Source organism: Elephantulus edwardii, unplaced genomic scaffold (genome assembly GCF_000299155.1).
Source record: "Elephantulus edwardii isolate Elephantulus edwardi_28Jun2011 unplaced genomic scaffold, EleEdw1.0 scaffold00188, whole genome shotgun sequence".
Lineage (NCBI taxonomy): Eukaryota > Metazoa > Chordata > Mammalia > Macroscelidea > Macroscelididae > Elephantulus > Elephantulus edwardii.
This window is the reverse complement of record NW_006399938.1, coordinates 2,528,630-2,536,333: the sequence shown is the minus strand read 5'-3', so window position 1 is coordinate 2,536,333 and position 7,704 is coordinate 2,528,630. Positions and strand designations below refer to the sequence as shown.

At 37.1% G+C, this 7,704-nt stretch overlaps 1 pseudogene; it reads right to left on the bottom strand.

The window, feature by feature from the left end:
• Window positions 1-414: 414 nt before the first annotated feature.
• Window positions 415-7,389, bottom strand: LOC102858408 (annotated as a pseudogene).
• Between the last annotated feature and the right edge of the window lie 315 nt (window positions 7,390-7,704).

Below are 7,704 nucleotides of genomic sequence, written 5' to 3'. Positions count from 1 at the left end.
GTCAAAATCCAATTATAGCTGATTCTGACAGGTGTCGCAACTTCTTACTAGATTACACAAAACATTTATAAACACACACACACACACACACACACACACACACACACACACAAATGTGTATATATTTGTATACATTGTTGTTGTGTACTCTTGAATTGGAACCGACCCATACCTGACCCTTCGGTGAAATTTCAGAGGCAGCTAATTACACAGGAGGAGATTTCCCATCCTTCTTCCAAATTGTGTGTGTGTGTGTGTGTGTGTGTGTGTGTGTGTGTGTGTGTGTGGTGTGTGTGGTGTGTGGTGTGTGTGTGTATTGTTGTTGTGTAACATCAAGTTGGAACAGACACAACTGACCCTCCAGTGGGTTTTCTGTAGCAGTTATTTAAACATAGAAGATTTGAACTGTGTACCTTAGGCCATCACAGAGAAATTGTAAACAGGTGCTGTGCAGTGAAGCTTTAGCTGTTTTAAGCTGTAGACATGAAACTGAGCACTGTTACCTGATGCAGCCAATCAATTCCCATCTGGACGGATTGTCAACTCAGCTGGCTTCCACAGTCCCCGATTCAGGTGGGAAAGTAGGCAGGTGTTCGAAGTGTCCTCCCAAAAGATGAATGACATGGAGACGCCTTTGATCTGATGCCACAAAGAGCTTGGTGGAATCTTCATAAAACAGAATCTGAAGAGCAGAACCAACGAAGGCTGGCATTTTGGGGACCCTTTGGAGGCTTATGTTGTCCTGCTCATAACTCAATCAGTAGAGGAAGAATCGAGAGGCTGTAGAATAGCCTATTCAACTTCCACATGGGGAGACACTGCTACAAATAATGTTCTCAGGACACTTTTGAGTTGCAGTAAATGATCTGCATTTTTTAGAGAGCAAGGATATCTCCATTCTTTCTTATTGCAACTGTGGATCCTAGTCGCCAAAGTTCCAAGTGATGAGGCAAATTGGAAGGGAAAAGTTGCCTCTTCATACATCAGGAAATGAGACATTGATGAGGGAAGATGATTTTCTGGAAAGCAGCATCTTTATTCTTTACTTGCATTTTTTCCATGAGAGGATACATAAGTTGGTGTCTGGGCCTCCAGAGATGAAAGCCGTTGGACTGAGGGTCACAGTATGCACATCCTGGGTGTCAGGCAGGAACAGCTTAGTTCACATTAGCCCTGTTTCTCATTAATATTATAAGTCACAGAGACCTGCTGAAAATGGAATATTGTCCCCTCAGCTGTGCCCACCATGAAAGTGTCTTCTTGATCAGGCATGTCAATGAACTGTATATCAACATTGGAGATGAGATGGCTCTTCACAAATGCCCCAGTAGCTGAGTCCCACAACTACACCTTTCTGGCAGAGGCCACACTTATGACAGTGTCATCAGACAAGAAGGCTATGCCCCAGATGAAGCAATTCCATTTAGACACATGCATATAGCATCTATCATTTTATGAGTAGAACATTCTTATTTGACAACAAACATCCTAATGTAGTCTATGAAGCCACTTGCAAGATGGGTACCAGAGGAATGCCAGCTGAGACTCAGGATGTGACTTTCCCGCCATTCACAATTTATTTCAAATTGGATTTTGTCAAAGGTGATTTGAAATCATTTCACATATCTATCCTCACAGCCAATCAAAAGTTGAGAGCAAGCCACTGGGACTGGCATCATTCTTCAAATGGGTCCTCCAAAGGCATCCATTGAATACTTGATAGGTCATATTCAATAATGTATTCACTGAGACTAGCACTAAAAAGTCTCTGTCCTTTTGCTCAATACAAAGCTTCTGTTGCATGAGATCCATGACCTAGGAAGACTTTCTCATAAAAGCAGTTTGCGGACAAGTTATAAATTTCTACAGTGCCATCTGTTCATGAAACAGCCAATCTGTTTGACTGGTTATTGTAAGCCAACAATGGATCTTTGATGGAACATAATTAAAGAAGTGTACTCAATGGATCCTAAATTTACTCTTTCCCTCAGCCCCACGGTCACCACTCTCCACCCTGGCCCCTCATATGCAGATCTTTTTCTTTCTTCATGGATAATATCCTTTATTTCTTCCTACAATTCATCTAGCCTTCAATCATTATGCCCCAAACCTATTCTTTTTTTAAATTTTTATTATGCTTATTTTATATTGGGTTAACTGCAAAGTTCATATTCATTGTATTTTTCATCATTACGTTTTATCAAACCATTGGACTATGTGCATCTTTATCCTGTCTTTTCTGTTCTCTGCAGAATCTTTGTCATTTCCTTTACCCCTTCACTCCACCCACCAAATTGTGCAACTCTGTGATTTTATCTCTACCTATCCTCACCCCTCTGATCTCACCTTGTTTTACTAGTTATCGTTCTATTTTTATAATAATAATCTTATCAGTGTTTGTCCTTATGAGGCCTAGTTCACTCTGCATAATGCTCTCCAGTCCTATTCTTGAAATGGTTTTTTTCAATTTGTTGTTGTTGTTGTTATTGTTGTGTGTTGTTGAGTTGCTGCGACCCTATGTACAGCAGCTCTGAATCTTGCCCTATCATGAGCCAGTCTCACTAATTCCAACACACCAATTAACATTTCCCAAATTATTCTATCAACCCATCTTATGCAATGCCGGGTCTTCTCTCCTGTGCTGTCCCTCCACCCTTCCAAGCTTGATGTCCTTCACCAAGGACCAGTATTGAAGGTATGTGACACAGAGCTTCAAAATCCTAACATCCAAGGATAAACTTGGATTCACCCTCTCCAAACTCTCCAAGAAAGACTTATTTATTTTACTCGTGGTCCATGGTATGTTCAAGACTCTTCTCCACCACCACAATTTGAAGACATTGATTCTTCTTCTGCCATCCTTAGTCATTGTCCAGCTCTCTATCTCTAATGCATAGCAAGTAATTGCAAAGACCATGGCCTAGATTAGGTTCAGTTTAGTCTTTAGACTGACATCATTACTTTTGAACCCTCTGGAGATGTCCTTGACAGCAGATTTTCTCCAAAGCAATTAGTCTTTTGATTTTCTGACTGTAGGTGTTAAGAGTATTATTGTGGAGCCAAATAATCTGTAATTGTTAACCTTAGTCTCTTTGCCATCTGTCATAGTGCTGCCAATTGGCCCAATGGTGAGAAACTTATCTTTTTGATGTTGAGCATCAATCTATATTGAAGACTAAAAACCTTGCCCATCTGCAGCAGCGCTTCAGGTCTTCTTCAGTTTCAGCAAGCAAAGTTGTGTCACCTGCATAACACCAACTGTTGATAAATCTTTCTCCAATTCTGATGACACGTTTCTCCTCATAAAGCCCTGCCTTCTGAATGATGTCTTCTGCATATATATTGAAAAGGTATGGAAATAGAAAGCAACCCTGATTCACTTCTTTCCTGATTTTAAACCTTGCAATGTTTTCCTGCTAAAGTTTGTATTTTAACTTTTGTGGAATTGTGCTTCTTTTATTCAGCTTCAATTTGAAATTACATGTAGATAGCTGACTTATGTGTAAACAACTCATGACTTACACAGTCAGTGTCTGGCCTGTTGTTATTTAGCTTCTTAATATATTGTTTCCACACATAGATTCATTATTACTCCTATGTAGCCAATTTGATCAGGTTGTATCTATGTGTGTAGTTACCATTTGTATGTGTATGTGAGGATTTAAATAGATATTTTCCACTTTAAATCTTACCAGCATTGCATGAGACTTCTAATCTCTCTGCGACCTCTCTGACATTTATTGCTTGCTGTCTGGTTAAACTTCGCTACTGCTGCAGGGATAAAATTTCGTCCTATTGTTGATTTGGTTTGCATCCCTATTATTGCCAGTGATTTTGAACACATCTTTATGTGATTGTTGGTCATCCAAATGACCTCCTTTGTGAAGAGCCTTTTCATGTCATTTGCTCACTTTGTAATTGGGTTACCAGTCTTTTTCTTTTGAAGCCCCTTTAGTATTCATAACTTTTAGTTAGGAGATCCTTACCTGAAAATATCATTTCCAAATATTGTTTCCCAGTCTATGTGCTTTCTTTTCACCGTACTGGCGGGGGGTGGGTGGAGGGGGATCACACCAAAACAAAAACAAAACAAAAACAAAAACAAAAAATCTTGTGATGCTTACAAAGATTTTAAGTTTAGAAAGTCCTACTCACCGATTTTGGTTGTATTTGCAAGCCTATTTATAACATAAGCTAGCACTTGAGTTTTATTTCTAGTTCTATGATTTATGTTGTCTTTTGCTTAATGGTTCAATCATGATGAAAGGCAGTTTGTTGTTTAATCCAAAAGCTGGACACAGAAATGATATATGAACCTGTCATTCCAGTGTTGGGAATATAGCCAAGGAAATTACAGATGAGCCGTAGATTTGTACACAGACCTATTTTCAAAACAGCATTAAGCATAATAGCAATAAAATTGAAATAAATGTCTATCAACAAATGATTGGATTTAAAAAACACACACCAACACAAAACCCTGTGGTATTTTCGCACAATGGAATATCCTACAAAGATAAACATGTAAGGATATACACTGAAGTATTTAAAATGTATGACACATCATGAATGAGTGAAATAATTCTCACATTGTGATGAGTGAAATAACTTGACACAAAGAACAAATACTTCATAAGACTTTTGGAGTGTGAGGTGAGGAAGAAGTAGGGACAGTGAGAATAAGAACAAAGAATGAGTAGACAAAGAACATTACAAGGATCAAGTCAAGGGAGGACTAATCTGAGGATGATGATAAAGATAATATGATATTATAATTAGTGAACAGGAACAAGAATGAATATACATATATAATTTGTTGTTGTTGTTAATTGCTATCAAGTTGAGCACAACTCATAGTAACTCCATGAACCAAAGGCCTGAAGCCCTTCCACAACCATCACCATTTATCAAAGTTCACAAATTTCAGAGGCATACTGTTTAAGAGATGGATGCCACTCCTGCTTCCAGTATATATATTTGTTTAAAAGAGGGGAAATGAGAAGGGATGTGGAAGAGGGAATGGGAAATAGCTAGAACAGCATAGATTAGTGGATGGATGGAGAGTTAAGCAATAGGAAAGAGGCAGTGGCCACGTGAAGAGATAAAATGCAATGTATAGAAATGGTTTTATAAAACACAATGCATAAGGACCAAACAATGTATGTAACTGAATACATAAAACTGAATTATGATATAAATAAATAACACATTTTACAAAAAAAGATCAGTTCAATGAATAAATCATTGATGATACGAAATTCAGTCATTCGATCTCCAGCCTCATTTCTGCCAAGTTTGTAATTTCTAACTACTAGTGTATTTTCTTTTATTTCAATTTTTTATTTCAGTGGATGATGGCCAGTCCTCCTTCCTAGTTAATTTTATTGTAGGCGGTCTCAAAAAAACCTGTCCATCATGATTTACCCTACAAGCATCAGAAACACAGCTTCTGGCATAGTTTCCAGCATCAAATTGTTGTTGATGTCAGCTGCCATCAAGTCACCTGCAACTCATAATGATCCTATGTACCTTAATTCTGAAACTTCCCCTATTCTGAGCTAATCTCATCACTTCTGAAAGACCTAACCCCATTTCTCCAGTCACTGAGTCAATTAGATTCTTCATCTCCTGTGCTGTCCCTCCACCCTTCCAATCATGATGTCTTCCTTCAAGGACTTATCCCTCCTGTCCACATGCCTTAAGTATATAAGACAGAGCTTCAAAATCCTTGCCTCTAAGGGAGGGTCTAGGTTCACCTTCTCCAGGATAGACTTGTTTGTTCTCTTTGCAGTCCACAGTAAGTTCAAAACTTCTCTAGCACCACAACTCAAAGACATCAATCCTTCTATTATCCTTAGTTATTGTTCAACTCTTAGGTGTATAGCAAGTAATACAAAGACCATGCACACCTTAGTCTCTAGACTAACATCCATCATCATAACAATCTGCAAGTAACCCTAGTACAGCTAACTGACAGACAAGTGCTATATGTAAATGAGTAAGGTAAACAAAAAGCATATACACATCTAAGTTAACAACCTGTAAATCATTCCCCCAATACAACCAACTGATAAATAACTTATACTCCTAACAGTGAACCATAAATATAAGAAGTTATACAGATATTATGGCACAGGTGGGCCTTTTCTGGATATAACTCAGTCTGATGGTGTGGTGGAGGACTTTAACCCCTGAGATTTATATATGAAATTCTTATTGTTACATCTGTAAAGAAATAAAAATGGGTGTTTCTTTTCAGTCATATTATCAGTCACTAGAAATGAACAAACACTCGTTTTTATTTCTTGACAATATTAAAACATACTTTTCTTTCCCTCCAAAGAGTAATTTCACTAAATTTTTCATATTTGTCATTTCAATTAAAATATATATGAATCCCCATTGCTACATAAGGGCCTTTTGATTCTTACCGTATGCGTTCTCTTACTGCCGTTTGTTTGAACTGACTCAGAGCTGACCATCCAGTAGGTGTTCAGAGGCTATAAACCACAAAGGAAGTTATTGCTCATATTTCTCCTGTGTAGCAGCTGGTAGATTTTGTGTTGGTATCTCAAATCTTTGCCACTCGTCCACCAGCCTACCAATATTAGAGAATTCTAAGCAAAAAGGTAGCTCTTAAAAAGATAAAGATTATATAAAAGCATATGTTTAGGTTTGGTTATTAATTTGTTACTTCCTAAAGTCATCTGGTGAAGTTAATTTTAATGTACATTAAAATGAAACAAAAGAACAATATTAAAGACCATTTAGAAAACCCTTAAATATCTATTCTAGGAAATCATCCCTTGGAAGCAGAATGCTAAATTCGTTCAGAAACATATCCATATAAATGTAAATGGCTTCATTTAAAAGTACATAAACTTTTTAATCCAGAATTTTAACTAGAGAATGAAATAGTTGCCTTACAGACTTTAGTGTGAACTCTCATTTTGATTGTAAGTCAGGAATGAGAGCAACCATAAAATTATATGTTCATTTTTGTAACAAGAACAATCAGTCAAATTGATTCAAGCTGTCTACTTTGTCCCACACTGTGAACACGGGTCAACAAGATCTTAATGAAAGGGGATATGTTAACTTACTTCAAAAGAACAAATAGTTGCAATATAATAAAAACCCATCAAATAACAATTACTGAAAATTTTCATTTTATTTAGCTGTAAACCATTATCTATCAACATCAGACTCAAAGCAATCTATAATAGGAACCTCTCTATAATAAAAAATAAGTAAAACTTACAGACTTATGAAATATGTAAAGCTCGGTGGCCAAGTAGTTAAGAAATTGCCCTGCCAAACCAAAGGCCGGTGGTTCAAATCAATTAGCTGCTGCTCCTCGTGAGAAAGCTGGGCACTCTCTTCCAGCATGATTTGAAGCCTCTGACAACCCACTGGAAAACCAGCTATAAGTTCTGACTCACGGGCATTGGGCTAGCTGAGTTACACAACATTTATTTAAGAAAAAATTTCTTCACAGTAAACTTTGTTTTAAAAGTGTGTGAATGTTTATGTTGTTTTGATGTAGATGTGAATTTTGATTACATTTTTTTTCCTTTCTGTAGTGTAGGTGTTTAGGCACCATTTGAATAAATCACAGTATGGTTAATATGTTTAGTGGTTAATGTTAGTGGTTAATGAATCAATATGGTTAATGAATCAATCATAATATGGTTTTATGAATTT